General features: G+C 41.8%; 1 protein-coding gene across 2 annotated transcripts in view; it reads left to right on the top strand.

The window, feature by feature from the left end:
• Positions 1 to 643: 643 nt before the first annotated feature.
• LOC109865972 (serine/threonine-protein kinase SBK1) overlaps positions 644 to 16455 on the top strand; it is a 32716-nt gene continuing 16904 nt past the window's right edge. Inside the window, exon 1 of one of the 2 annotated variants that reach the window (XM_031799761.1) lies at positions 644 to 926. The gene's annotated coding sequence lies outside the window, so the exon portion shown is untranslated. Of the gene's footprint in view, positions 1052 to 16455 lie in introns of both variants that reach the window. The other variant, XM_020454490.2, reaches the window with a different exon arrangement.

Consider the following 16455-nt stretch of genomic DNA (forward strand, 5'->3'; position numbering starts at 1 on the left):
CTGTATCATCAAAGGAATTCTCCAAGTGAGTCTCAGAGATGGCCAATGTACTGTATGATTGTTATGTGATTTTAGCAAGTTATTGTTTTAATTAACCTTATTTACATATATTAATATGAGCATTTTATATTTATTTAGCTTTTTTCATACCTCACAGCGACAGTTTAGTGTACCCGGTACGATAGTCTAAAATTGAATAGTCGCTCTCGTTTCCTTCGTCTGCAGTGTTCTGTAAGTACCGGCAAGGTGATAGCAAAGTTCTACTCTAGTGGATGACGTCCTGTTCCTGTATCAGCCTGAACTGAAATGATGGCAAAGGAGGAGAGGAAAACACCGTTTGTTACAAGACTATTGTTGTCATACATCCACTGTGCCCCCTTCCTGTAACAACGGGTGTAGTGGCAAAGCTGGCATTGCTCGAAACAGTGCCAACGGTGATGCTGATCATAGCGTTAATAATAGTCTGTCCTAGTCCTAGGCTACTATAAAAATCATATTACTAATGTTGAGATATAGCCCATCACTTTCCACGACTTGAATCCCTGTCATGCCAAAAGCCCTCACAGTCCCTCCCAATACCTTCAACAGTCAACCAATAAATTCCCTTATCATTCCTCCCTTTCCCTTTCCCGGTTGTCGCTAATCTGTACGGAGACAGCAAGGACAGTCGCTCCGGTCCTGGCGTGCAGGCAGGGTGCGCTTCCAGGCTTCTACCGATTCTCCACTGCTATTGGTTGAGGCGGAAAAGGGGCTGGAGCTTTGCGTTCCCCGTCTCTCCTCTCAGATCCTCTCATCCAGGAGCGATGCGGAGACAATAGGACTGGAACTGAAGAAGCCTGCGAAAGGGCTAGCGGTCGGCCGAACAGGGAGCATTTACCGCTAGACCAGGTGTCAATAGCACAAGAAGGAGAATTTGAATGCCGACGGTAAAGATACATTTTTACATCAAACCGTAAAGCTATGCGCTACTGTCATCCTCACGATTTGTTATTTTTTTATCTGTCTTGACTTGGCTGACTTCAGAGCCCTTGCATGTTGGACGGATTGAATGGTGAGTAGCCTATTGCAGAATGAGCAGTGACTGATATTGAATTGTCTAAATCTAAACAATGGAGAATTCTCCGCTGCTGTTGCCGACTGGGTTATGCGCATTTGCCTGGCAGGAGATGCGGCTGCTGCTTTCAAGGCTACCGCTGCTAGGCTACTGCTGCAAGGTGTCTGTCATTTGAAACAATCCAGTAGCATTTGCATTTATGTTCTGATTATTGTGTGCATTGACGCCCTGTGACCCGGATGCAATGTCTACTGATTTATATTATGGGCCTGGGTAAATGTGTTCCGGGATCATGCCAGGGCTGTGTAGTGAATAGCTTAATTCAGTATACCCGATTATTTCTATATATGTTGCCAATATTCACAATGGTTATCTTGATCTGTTGTAGGTTATAGACCTACACTAATGTATGGAAATTAATTCCTTCTCCCAAGTGTTTTCTATCTCTCCTCGTTCTCTCGCTCTCTCTCTCTCTCACACACGCACGCACGCACGCACACACGCGCACTGCAAGCAATTATGTGATGCTATGTATTGGCCATTGAGGGGATTTGAAGCCACCGGACGTTCATATTGCCACTGCCCAGTAGGAGAAATCCTCCATAGGAATGAATGGAATTCTCTAGTATTTCAATTAAATGTTTCAAGGACAAAATGACATGTATTTAATTATGTTTTTGTTGTGGTGGGGACAGTAACATTAGTAAAATTATACTTTAAGGAAAATGCTTTTATATATGTGTTCATTTTCAATGTTTATGTAATATAATATAATTTAAAATCATTAAGGTGTTTGTAATAGAATAAATAATGAAAAAACAAACGTAGACATTAATACATTTATTTCTATAGCTTCTAAAATATATTTTTTTTACACTGGTGAGGGAGTGCCAAGATGGAGGCACGGTGGCTTCAATACAGAGCCCCTATTAGTCATCTAGTGTCAAATAAATCATTGACTAAAAGTCACTATCAAATCAAATTGTATTGGTCACATACACATGGTTAGCAGATGTTAATGTGAGTGTAGCGAAATGCTTGTGCTGCTAGTTATGACAGTGCAGTAATATCTAACAAGTCATCTAACAAATTCACAACAACTACCTTATAGACACAAATGTAAAGGGATGAATAAGAATATGTACATATAAATATATGGATGAGTGATGGCCGTGCGGCATAGGCAAGATGCAGTAGATGGAATAGAATACAATATATACATATGAGATGAGTAATGTAGGATATGTAAACATGATAAAAGTAGCGTCATTTAAAGCGACTAGTGATACCTTTATTAAATCCATCTATGAAATGTATTAAAGTGGCTAGAGATTTGAGTCTGTATGTTGGCAGCAGCCACTATATGTTAGTGGTGGCTGTTTAACAGTCTGATGGCCTTGAGATAGAAGCTGTTTTTCATTCTCTCGGTCCCAGCTTTGATGCACCTGTACTGACTTCGCCTTCTGGATGATAGCGGGGTGAACAGGCAGTGGCTCGGGTGGTTGTTGTCCTTGATGATCTTTTTGACCTTCCTGTGACATCGGGTGGTGTACGTGTCCTGGAGGGCAGGTAGTTTGCCCCCGGTGATGCGTTGTGCAGACCTCACTACCCACTGGAGAGCCTTACGGTTGTGGGCGGAGCAGTTGCCGTACCTGGCAGTGATAAAGCCCAACAGGATGCTCTCAATTGTGCATCTGTAGAAGTTTGTGAGTGTTTTAGATGACAAGCCAAATTTCTTCAGCCTCCTGAGGTTGAAGAGGCCTCATATGGACTGTTTTCCAGTCTCTATTTCTATTTCCCCCTCTGACTCGTAAGCTCTCTCTCTCTCTCTTTCTCTCACTCTCTCTCTATTTTCCCCTCTGCCTCATCAGCTCTCTCTCTCTATTTCCACCTCTGACTCATAAGCTCTCTCTCTCTCTCTCTCTATTTTCCCCTCTGCCTCGTCAGCTCTCTCTCTCTCTATTTCCCCCTCTGCCTCATCAGCTCTCTCTCTCTCTCTATTTGCCCCTCTGCCTCATCTCTCTCTCTCTCTCTCTCTCTCTCTCACTCTCTCTATTTCCCCTCTGCCTCATCAGCTCTCTCTCTATTTCCACCTCTGACTCGTAAGCTCTCTCTCTCTCTCTCTCGCTCTCTTTCTATTTACCCCTATAGGCTCTATAACTAATAGGGACACCAGCATTGCCGCGTCTGGCCAGGTTGAGGCAGTTGCCGTGGGCTGCCAAGGCGCTCAGGGTCGGTCCATCAAGCTGTCATAAACAAACCAATCAGATCCAACCTCTGTGTGAGGGCCAGAGGGTAAGGGCAGCATGAGGACCAAGTCGTAGGCCTGGGCTACAGCTGCACTGTGCAGAGCTCAATGTGATGCAAATTCTGCATCCATAGAAATGATAATGCCTGATATAATATGGATGTCCTTTACACGGACCAATATGTTCTGTAGCTGGCCTCTAGCGGACACAGAGCTACACTGATTGATCCAACCGCCGGGGTGAAAGGGATAGGCTGCAGCTGTACTGTGTCAGGAGAAAGTGAAACAGTGGAAATTGAACATGTCACTCACCCACTGACTGGCTGACCGCTGGGAGGGAGTTGATCGAAGTCATCATGACATTGAAATTGAACTGTCTCTCTTGATATTTTGAAGGACATAGCTCCAGAGACAGTCCAATGAATATGATATCCTCCAGAGATTTTATTTTATTTATTTATTTTACCTTTATTTAACCAGGCAAGTCAGTTAAGAACACATTCTTATTTTCGATGACGGCCTGGGAACAGTGGGTTAACTGCCTGTTCAGGGGCAGAACGACAGATTTGTACCTTGTCAGCTCGGGGGTTTGAACTCGGAACCTTCCGGTTACTAGTCCAATGCTCTAACCACTAGGCTACGCTGCCGCCCCAGATGGTGTACAGAAAATTATCCAATGTTCAATTTAACACCGAGTGCTACAGCTGCAATATGTCACTTTTTTTTGTTCAACCCGACCAAATTCACATAGAAAATATGTGTTTTAGATCTGTCATTCTCAATGAAAGCAAGTCTAAGAAGCGGTAGATCTGTTCTATGTGCTCTATTTCTATGCTTCCCGGTCATAAGTTTTACTTTTACTTTTCGTACACCAGCTTCAAACAGCTGAAAACACAATATGTTTGTTTATGGAACAGATATTTCACAGCGGTTTAGATAGGTATAATGACTCTGTACACTATACTTGCTTGTTTTGTGTCACTCGCATATTTCCCAGCATGCTCTATTACAGATAGAGTTTAAGAATTGTTTGTTTCATTATCTATGTTTTTGTATGTATATTGATGAATATAAATATAAATGACATACATTTTCTAAACTAACCATTGCTGAAATGGTTGTTCCAGTTTAAATGGTCTAGATAGTCTCCTTTTTCAGTCTTTTTAACTCTGGCAGTCATTCTGATTGCAGGTTGCAATCCTGAAGTTGGGTTTCCCCAGTTTGGCTGGATTTCAATCGGAATTATACATCACTTTGTAAATCAGCATAATGTGATAGGTTGCATAAATTACCCAATATGTTGGATTGTTTGGATTACCCTGACATGGGTTAATTTGAAAATCAATTGGGATTGTATTCACTTTCATGCTGGGTTGACCAAGCAGCTGGTTGTTTTTTAACGCTATCCATAGGTTATTTTCAGGAGGTGTGGTTTGTTAGTGGCTTGGTTTTTATATTGTTATTTTTGGCCACCCGTGAGAATGTAAATCCTGTACACTGCAATGTTATATTGTCCTTGAATATTAATGCAAATTACATATTTTAATATGATAATTTTAACATATTGCAACAAAGTGGTTACTATCCCATTTGTGGTATCACATTGGAATCTTCACACATTTTTATGGAACTAAAACATTTCTATAAGCTTCATTAAAGCTAAAAAAAGTGTCAGTGTTTGACCATAATATGTGACAATAATTCAAAAGAACAGATTAACCGGATGACATTTGACATTTACTCTCATGGGTTGCCATAAAGGACTGAAAGCCACACCCCTACTAAGCCAAGCCTCTACTGGTTCATATCTCAATAACCCAGCATCAACGAACCAACCTTGCTCTTTTAAAAAAACAACCCAACTAAGTGACCCAATGCCTGCAACCCAGCAGTTGGGTCAGCTAAGCAACCCAGTATATTTTAGTATAAGCCCTCAAAATAAGGACTATAAAATACATATTGTATTGTACTAAAGGTCCTAAACAGTCATTCTGAAAAGTACTTTTTCTCTCATGGCTAACTACCAGGAAGTTTGTAAAGACAAGCTGAGTGGGCGGGGAGCTAATATTCATGAGCTCACCTTGACTGACAGCTCTTTGAAACGCCTCTATCAAGCAACATGGATGCAGTGAGCAGGGTTGCAGTAAAATCATCTCAAGCACATTTGGTGATAAACAAAGCAACTCAAACAGCATTGAAATTGCATCAATGATATAACGTGTTCTTCTACCGTATATCTTTCCTTTGGCATGTCTCTTGTGATGCGGTTCACAGCAGCACTGATGGATGTAATGATTTGACAACTGCGTCAGAGTTTTGAACCACCCTTTCCACCCTTTTGCTCCACGCTGGCTGAAGAACTAGCTAGCCAGGAACTAGCTAACACCAGACACAGATGAAGACCTAGCTAGCCAGGAACTAGCTAACACCAGACACAGATGAAGACCTAGCTAGCCAGGAACTAGCTAACACCAGACACAGATGAAGACCTAGCTAGCCAGAAACTAGCTAACACCAGACACAGATGAAGACCTAGCTAGCCAGTAACTAGCTAACACCAGACACAGATGACGACCTAGCTAGCCAGTAACTAGCTAACACCAGACACATGAAGACCTAGCTAGCCAGTAACTAGCTAACACCAGACACATGAAGACCTAGCTAGCCAGTAACTAGCTAACACCAGACACAGATGACGACCTAGCTAGCCAGTAACTATCTAACATCAGACACAGATGAAGACCTAGCTAGACAGTAACTAGCTAACACCAGACACAGATGCAGACCTAGCTAGACAGTAACTAGCTAACACCAGACACAGACGAAGACCTAGCTAGCCAGACTCTATATGGTCTGACAATAATAGTTTACTATCTAAGGTAACACCAAGTAATTTAGTCTCCTCAACTTGTTCAACAGACACACCATTCATCACCAGATTCAGCTGAGGTCTAGAATTTAGGGAATGATTTGGACCAAATACAATGCTCTTAGTTTTAGAGATGTTCAAGACCAGTTTATTACTGGCCACTGGCCAACCTGATGTGTGTATGGTTGAATCATCAGCATACATGGACACACATGCTTTGTTTAATGCAAGTGGCAGGTCATTGGTATAAATTGAAAAGAGTAGAGGGCATGGGGAGCTGCCCTGTGGTACACCACACTCTACATGTTTGACATTAGAGAAGCTTCCATTTAAAAAAAACTTTGGGGGAACAAAATGGCGCCGTAGAGAGGACACTGTGTTTCAGCGAGCTCCCGTGGCATTCGTAAATTTCTATTTTTACATTAATCTCCTAGCTTGAAAAAGTGGCAGAATTGGCTAAATAAGTTATCCTACAATGAGTCTTGACGGCTATTTCTCAAAAAATCTCAGACAACATGCCCAACAGAACTACTAACAACTCGACCAAAACCACCATCCCTGTAGATGTGCTGGAGGAGCTAGCTAACGTTAGCGAAGCTAAAACCATTGCGGATCCAGGCACAATGGACCTGGTGATTCAAAAGATGACTGATAACATTACTAAAGTGATCAATGTTAAGATAAGAACTGTCTTGGAAGCAATAGCAGGCCATTCAGCTGAAATACAGAGTGTTGTCAAATGTGTTGATGAGGCGGAAAGAAGAATTGCTACAGTGGAAACTTCAACTACATCTATGGACACTAAGATAAAAGCACTTGAGAAACAGGTGCGCGAAATGGCGGAGCACATTGCGACTTGGATAATCGAGGACGCAGATGCAATATTCATGTTGTGGGACTCCTGGAAAATTCTAAAGGGATACGTTCAGTAAAGTTTTTTGAGGAATGGATCCCTGGCTACTTACAAATGGACACTAAGGCTGGTCGTGTGAAGCTGGACAGAGCCCATCGCTCTCAAGCACCGGTACCCGGTCCCAACCAGCACCACGGCCAGTGGCTATAAAGTTCTACAACTTCACCGACAAGCAGCGCGTCATGGATGCGGCTAGAAACATCGGCTCTGACGGTAGTCAACGTAAAGGTCCAAAGGTCTCATTCTTCAATGATTATTCCACAGCGGTTGTACGAAGACGCAAAGCGTTTGATGAGGCGAAGGCTCGACCCAATAGAATGAAGATGGACTACGCACTGCTGTACCCGGCCACATTGAAGATTATGGTCAACGGATCACCTAAAAAAAAAACTCTACACACCCGAAGAGGCTGCTGCGTTTATTGACTCTCTCGGGTAAATAACTTTAAGCTGCACCTCCGCAGCATTGGATAACTTTTTAATTATTATTTGAATCTGATCATGAAACAGTGGTGTGAGTCCTCACGTGCTCCGGTTATGTAATATTCGTATCTTTATTATTTTTCTTGCTAAAGTAATAGCCGCTATAGCTCAGGCTGAGATATGTGTGAATCCATATTGGTGCCCAGGCTTGGTTTTAGGTGGAAGAGCCTCAATCTTCTTCTATTGATTTTCTTTTCCATACATATAAATGATGAGGCTATTGAGCGGCAATGCCGACTTAAGAGTCTACATTGGAAAGTTGAAATCCCCTGCATGTTAGCTAGTGGGAAAACTGTCACGTTTCTTCAAAATCGAACCCAGAAGCAGACCAGGACAAGGAGAGTAGGAAGAAGGTGAGTATTTATTTACAAGTGAATGTGAGTGGGTAGATACATCCAGGTGGCGTAGCGGGCAGCGGTGGTGAGTTGATGGGAGTAAATAGGTGGATCCAATGGGGAAGCGGAATCCTTCGATGACCAGGCGGGAATGGGGTAAATGATCCGGGTGAGTAACTGAAGACAGAACAAACGGAGGTAAGTTGAAGGCAAGCAAGACGTACAAAACAACAAAACAAATTCTATCCAACTTGAGGCTGATACTATGGCACAACATACTGTTCATGGCTAACGATCCGGCAGGGAATGGATGTCAGGTCAGAGCTTTTGAAGGGGAGAGGTGATGATCAGGACAGGTGTGCAGATTACTGATGGGATACAGGTGCGGGTGAACATCGATCTCCCAACAAGCTAATCTGCCCGGCAACCAGTCAGGGTGCGTTCCAGAACACCGGAAACACACTCCAGGACAGAAACACAGGCAAACACAGACTCAGGAAGCGGGGTTCGTGACAAAAAAAACCTTTTGGATCTTTACATGTTTCATTTTTGGGTTTAGTATAGTTCGAGTTCAGGGTTCATATCGTTTGTTTATGCTCGGTGAGATAGGAAAGAGTTCCACACATGGAAAAAGGTACCACCCCACTTTTACAGTAAGATTCAGTCTGGATATTGAATGGTCAAAGTGCAATGGTAGGTAACGGACGGCATGTATGTACATGGAACATTAGAGGGAGCCATAACCCCATTTAAAGGAAGATGGTAGTGTATTTTTGTGAAAAAAGAAAATAATGATATCGCCCTGTTGCAAGAAACTCATTTGGACGATAATGAGCATCTAAAATTACAACAAGGGGGGTTTGGTCAAGTGTTTTTCTCATCATTTACATCCAGAAGTAGAGGTGTAGCAATTCTGGTGAAAAATGTCTTACCACTTAAGGTCTTGAATTGTGTGAAAGATAAATTTGGTCGCTTTGTTATAATTAATGGTACTTTACAAGGGCAGAACATTTCCATAATGAATATTTACTTCCCCCCCTGCCCACCCCCCTGATTTCCTCACTAAGTTATTTCTAGACGTTTCAGAATTAAACTCGGACACTGCAGTGGTTGGAGGAGATTTTAACTGCTTGTTGAACCCCCTTATTGATAAGTTTCCCAGCGGTATAGCTTCACTCTCTCCTCAAGCTAAGTCACTTAAAGCTATTTGTGATGATCTGGGGTATGCGGATGTCTGGAGAGCTTTTCATCCCTCCAACAGAGAGTTCACTTTTTTCTCTGCACCTCTTGGATGTCAGACTAGAATAGATTATTTTTTTATGCCCAGGACGTCTTTGCAGTCTGTTTTATCCACTAGGATAGGAAGCATAGTCATATCTGATCATGCTGAGGTGATCCTGGACATAAAACTCAATGGGGCATTCGATTGGTCAAGACATTGGAGGTTGAACACAACCATTCTTAAAAACCATACATTCACATCATATTTTATTACAGAGTTTAAAGCATTTTTCTCTATTAACTCTCAATCAACAGATAACCCCTCACTCCTTTGGGAAACCTGTAAAGCGTACGCCAGGGGTCTGATTATGTCATTCACAGCTACTAAGAGATGGAAAAAGCGTGAAAAGCAAAAAACATTAGAGTGTGAATTAGGAACTAAAGAGAAGGACTACATTAAAACGCCCACTCCTGCCCTATTAAAGGAAATATCCGTCCATAGATCAACGTTGGACGCTCTCCTAACACAGGACGCTGAAAAGAAAATGAGATTTGTCAGGCAAAAGCTATATGAACATGGCGATAAGCCAGGAAAGTATTTGGCATACCTAGCTAAAAAGAGAGCTGACTCTCAGTCAATTGCTACTATTACTGATTCTGATGGCAATCATTTATATGATAAGACATTTTATGCAAACCTTTATGCCTCATAATTGCCAAATGATGCACCCAAATTAATGGAGAACTTATTTTCTAAGATTGAGCTCCCTACTATCTCCAAAGAACAGAGGTCTCTCCTTAATGCCCCTATTACAGAGGAAGAGATAATGTTCGCAATTAAGAATCTGCAAAATGGTAAGGTCCCTGGACCAGACGGGTTTTGCAGTGAGTTCTATAAAGAGTTCCATGGCCTGATCCTTGAGCCATTGCGTGATATGTTTAACCACTCATTTTCAAATGACCAGCTCCCTCAAATGCTGAGAGAAGCCAACATATCACTTATTCTCAAAGAGGGAAAATGTCCAGAGTCTTGTTCCTCGTACAGACCAATTTCCCTTCTGAATGTGGATAGAAAATTGCTTTCTAAAATTCTAGCCACAAGATTAGAGGACTCACTGCCACTAATTGTGAAAGGAGACCAAACTGGCTTCATTAAGGGCCGTAAGTCATGCAACAATGTCAGGCGGCTTCTTAATGTAATTCAAGCCTACCAACAAAGTGCTATGGATGGTCTTGTGCTCTCCCTAGATGCTGAGAAAGCATTTGATCGTGTGGTGTGGTCTTACCTATTCTTTGCTCTAAATAAATTAGGTCTAAGGGACAACTTTATAAAATGGGTGAAAGTTTTATATGATGATCCTCAGGCTGCTGTCCTGACTAATGGGCTAAGGTCAAATAGCTTCTCTATATACAGAGGTACCAGACAGGGCTGTCCTTTGTCCCCTCTCCTATTTGCACTCGTTATGGAACCACTGACCGAGGCCATCAGGGTAACGCCTGCTATACAGGGGCTGCTCATTGGTGAGGTTCACCATAAAATAAGCTTGTATGCTGATTATGTCCTGATATTCATCTCTAGTCCCGAGACTTCAATTACATCTCTTATTAATATTATTGAATTATTCAGCGAATTCTCAGGCTACAAGATTAACTTAACTAAATCAGAGGCTATGCCACTTGGTAACCTTCACTCTGTACCTAATACTTCTCCCCCTTCCCTTTTAAATGGTCTTCCTCAGGTTTTATGTATCTGGGTATATTTGTAACTCCTAAATTCCAGTAAATGTACAAAGCCAATTTTGTTCCCTTGTTTGATGCAATAAGACAGGATCTGGAGCGCTGGAACTCTCTCCCGATTTCTTGGTTGGGTAGAATATCCCTCTTGAAAATGAACATTTTACCTAGACTACTTTACCCAATCCAAATGATCCCAGTATTACTCTCCAATAAGGTAATAAAGGATGTAAATGGATGGCTAAGTTCCTTTATATGGAGTAAACGCAAGCCAAGGCTTAAGATGGCAGCTGCCAAGTTCTATGGGCAGTTTGGACCTGCCCAATATCAGGTTCTATCAGTGGTGTGCCCACCTATGTTATATTTCTGACTGGATCACAAACGATGACTCCTCTATTTGGTTAGATATTGAGACTTCTCTTTCAAAATACCCCTTACAGGATCTTTTATTTTTCAGAAGTTTCAAGTCTGTAGAAGATCACTGCAATAATCATATTACACTTAACACACTCAAAGTATGGAGGTCAGTTCAACGCTTCCTGGGAAGGTCCAAACTAACCTCTGCTCTTACCCCAATTCTTAACAACCCAGATTTTGGTCCAGGATTGCTGGATGCTGGCTTTAACGTTTGGCTTAATAAGGGCAAACGCAGACTAAATGACTTATTTGCTAAGATTTTATTGTCATTTGAGCAGATGGTCGAAAAATATCCCAAAGCAGGACTTTTTCCGCTTCCTACAAGTAAGACATTATGTTCTGAAGAGCACCACCTTAATTGGTAACCCTGATATGTCTGTCATTTAAATAATGCTTTTTTCCCCCACAAAGGAAAATGTCTGTAAGTCTGTTTTATGATGCTTTAAGGTCCTTTTCTGCTGTCAACACACAGATGGTGAAACAAGTGTGGGAGAAATAATTGTCTGTTACTATTGACGAAGAGATGTGGGAGGACATTTGGAGATATGCAATATCTCTATCTACAGTGCCTTGCGAAAGTATTCGGCCCCCTTGAACTTTGCGACCTTTTGCCACATTTCAGGATTCAAACATAAAGATATAAAACTGTATTTTTTTGTGAAGAATCAACAACAAGCGGGACACAATCATGAAGTGGAACGACATTTATTGGATATTTCAAATGTTTTTAACAAATCAAAAACTGAAAAAATGGGCGTGCAAAATTATTCAGCCCCTTTACTTTCAGTGCAGCAAACTCTCTCCAGAAGTTCAGTGAGGATCTCTGAATGATACAATGTTGACCTAAATGACTAATGATGATAAATACAATCCACCTGTGTGTAATCAAGCCTCCGTATAAATGCACCTGCACTGTGATAGTCTCAGAGGTCCGTTAAAAGCGCAGAGAGCATCATGAAGAACAAGGAACACGCCAGGCAGGTCCGAGATACTGTTGTGAAGAAGTTTAAAGCCGGATTTGGATACAAAAAGATTTCCCAAGCTTTAAACATCCCAAGGAGCACTGTGCAAGCGATAATATTGAAATGGAAGGAGTATCAGACCACTGCAAATCTACCAAGACCTGGCCGTCCCTCTAAACTTTCAGCTCATACAAGGAGAAGACCGATCAGAGATGCAGCCAAGAGACCCATGATCATTCTGGATGAACTCCAGAGATCTACAGCTGAGGTGGGAGACTCTGTCCATAGGACAACAATCAGTCGTATATTTCACAAATCTGGCCTTTATGGAAGAGTGGCAAGAAGAAAGCCATTTCTTAAAGATATCCATAAAAAGTGTCGTTTAAAGTTTGCCACAAGTCACCTGGGAGACACACCAAACATGTGGAAGAAGGTGCTCTGGTCAGATGAAACCAAAATTGAACTTTTTGGCAACAATGCAAAACGTTATGTTTGGTGTAAAAGCAACACAGCTCATCACCCTGAACACCATCCCCACTGTCAAACATGGTGATGGCAGCATCATGGTTTGGGCCTGCTTTTCTTCAGCAGGGACAGGGAAGATGGTTAAAATTGATGGGAAGATGGATGGAGCCAAATACAGGACCATTCTGGAAGAAAACCTGATCGAGTCTGCAAAAGACCTGAGACTGGGACGGAGATTTGTCTTCCAACAAGACAATGATCCAAAACATAAAGCAAAATCTACAATGGAATGGTTCAAAAATAAACATATCCAGGTGTTAGAATGGCCAAGTCAAAGTCCAGACCTGAATCCAATCGAGAATCTGTGGAAAGAACTGAAAACTGCTGTTCACAAATGCTCTCCATCCAACCTCACTGAGCTCGAGCTGTTTTGCAAGGAGGAATGGGTGTGCAAAACTGATAGAGACATACCCCAAGCGACTTACAGCTGTAATCGCAGCAAAAGGTGGCGCTACAAAGTATTAACTTAAGGGGGCTGAATAATTTTGCACGCCCAATTTTTCAGTTTTTGATTTGTTAAAAAAGTTTGAAATATCCAATAAATGTCGTTCCACTTCATGATTGTGTCCCACTTGTTGTTGATTCTTCACAAAAAAATACAGTTTTATATCTTTATGTTTGAAGCCTGAAATGTGGCAAAAGGTCGCAAAGTTCAATACTTTCGCAAGGCACTGTATATGTAATTGTACTAGAGCAATCCAATTAAGAATAATACACAGATTGCATATATCCCCAAATCGCAGACATGCTTTTAGCCCCACTTCCTCTTCCCCTCAGTGTCTTAAATGTAAAACTGATACAGGCACCCTAACACATTGTTTATGGTCATGTACCAAAATACAAAGATACTGGTCTGGTGTTCTGCAAGAAATTGAAAAGATCCTCGGGGTTGATCTAGAATTGGACTCAGTTTCTTTACTGTTGGGTCTCCCTAGTAGGCATGTTACTTCTGTGGGTAAGAGGAGACTTTACCTCATCCTTACCTTCACAGCGAGATTTCTTTTTTTTACAGTGATAAGGTTCCTTCTATTAAAGATTGACATAAGATACTATTTGAATGGGTGCCTCTGGAATATCTGACATGTACATTGCATTTTAAAACAGATCAGTTCTACAAAGTATGGGAACCTTATCTAAATTACCTAGAACCTGAGGTATCAGCTATTATTCTCTTAGAATGGTGGGGATCTATGTATTTCAGAACTACACTGTACGTTCTATGTGTGGAACCTAACTTCTTGGTTTAAACTGAGCTTTTTTGTTTAATTTCTGTTTGTAAGTTTGTTTAAAATGTATGTATTGAGAGACGCAATGATGGGGTTGGGGGTGAGAGAAGCACCGAGCGGGAAGAGGAAAATGGTGTACGTATGTATGTATGTATGTATGTATGTATGTACAGTGGGGCAAAAAAGTATTTAGTCAGCCACCAATTGTGCAAGTTCTCCCACTTAAAAAGATGAGAGAGGCCTGTAATCTTCATCATAGGTACACTTCAACTATGACAGACAAAATGAGAAGAAGGAAATCCAGAAAATCACATTGTAGGATTTTTAATGAATTTATTTGCAAATTATGGTGGAAAATAAGTATTTGGTCAATAACAAAAGTTTATCTCAATACTTTGTTATATACCCTTTGTTGGCAATGACAGAGGTCAAACGTTTTCTGTAAGTCTTCACAAGGTTTTCACACACTGTTGCTGGTATTTTGGCCCATTCCTCCATGCAGATCTCCTCTAGAGCAGTGATGTTTTGTGGCTGTTGCTGGGCAACACAGACTTTCAACTCCCTCCAAAGATTTTCTATGGGGTTGAGATCTGGAGACTGGCTAGGCCACTCCAGGACCTTGAAATACTTCTTACGAAGCCACTCCTTCGTTGCCCAGGCGGTGTGTTTGGGATCATTGTCATGCTGAAAGACCCAGCCACGTTTAATCTTTAATGCCCTTGCTGATGGAAGGAGGTTTTCACTCAAAATCTCACGATACATGGCCCCGTTCATTCTTTCCTTTACACGGATCAGTCATCCTGTTCCCTTTGCAGAAAAATAGCCCCAAAGCATGATGTTTCCACCCCCATGCTTCACAGTAGGTATGGTGTTCTTTGGATGCATCTCAGCATTCTTTGTCCTCCAAACACGACGAGCTGAGTTTTTACCAAAAAGTTATATTTTGTTTCGTCCCACCATATGACATTCTCCCAATCTTCTTCTGGATCATCCAAATGCTCTCTAGCAAACTTCAGAGAAAGCTACGATATGGCTCTGAATCTACGATATGGCTCTGAATCTACGATATGGCTCTGAATCTACGATATGGCTGTGCATCTACGATATGGCTCGGATCTACGATATGGCTCTGAATCTACGATATGGCTCTGAATCTACGATATGGCTCTGAATCTACGATATGGCTCTGAATCTACGATATGGCTCTGAATCTACGACATGGCTGTGCATCTACGATATGGCTCTGAATCTACGATATGGCTCTGAATCTACGACATGGCTCTGAATCCACGATATGGCTGTGAATCTACGATATGGCTGTGAATCTACGATATGGCTCTGAATCCACGATATGGCTGTGAATCTACGATATGGCTGTGAATCTACGATATGGCTGTGAATCTACGATATGGCTGTGGACCTACGATATGGCTCTGAATCCTGAATCTACGATATGGCTGTGAATCTACGATATGGCTCTGAATCCACGATATGGCTGTGAATCTACGATATGGCTCTGAATCCACGATATGGCTGTGAATCTACGATATGGCTCTGAATCTACGACATGGCTCTGAATCCACGATATGGCTGTGAATCTACGATATGGCTGTGAATCTACGATATGGCTCTGAATCCACGATATGGCTGTGAATCTACGATATGGCTGTGAATCTACGATATGGCTGTGAATCTACGATATGGCTGTGGACCTACGATATGGCTCTGAATCCTGAATCTACGATATGGCTGTGAATCTACGATATGGCTCTGAATCCACGATATGGCTGTGAATCTACGATATGGCTCTGAATCCACGATATGGCTGTGAATCTACGATATGGCTCTGAATCTACGACATGGCTCTGAATCCACGATATGGCTGTGAATCTACGACATGGCTCTGAATCTACGATATGGCTGTGAATCTACAATATGGCTCTGAATCCACGATATGGCTGTGAATCTACGATATGGCTCTGAATCCTGAATCTACGATATGGCTGTGAATCTACGATATGGCTCTGAATCCACGATATGGCTGTGAATCTACGATATGGCTCTGAATCCACGATATGGCTGTGAATCTACGATATGGCTGTGAATCTACGACATGGCTCTGAATCTACGATATGGCTCTGAATCCAAAAATATGGCTGTGAATCTATGATATGGCTCTGAATCTACGACATGGCTCTGAATCCACGATATGGCTGTGAATCTACGATATGGCTCTGAATCCACGATATGGCTGTGAATCTACGATATGGCTCTGAATCCATGATATGGCTGTGAATCTACGATATGGCTCTGAATCCACGATATGGCTGTGAATCTACGATATGGCTCTGAATCTACGACATGGCTCTGAATCTACGATATGGCTGTGAATCTACAATATGGCTCTGAATCCACGATATGGCTGTGAATCTAGGAAATATGGCTCTGAATCCTGAATCTACGATATGG

Source organism: Oncorhynchus kisutch, linkage group LG20, assembly GCF_002021735.2.
Source record: "Oncorhynchus kisutch isolate 150728-3 linkage group LG20, Okis_V2, whole genome shotgun sequence".
In the NCBI taxonomy this organism is placed as follows: Eukaryota; Metazoa; Chordata; class Actinopteri; order Salmoniformes; family Salmonidae; genus Oncorhynchus; species Oncorhynchus kisutch.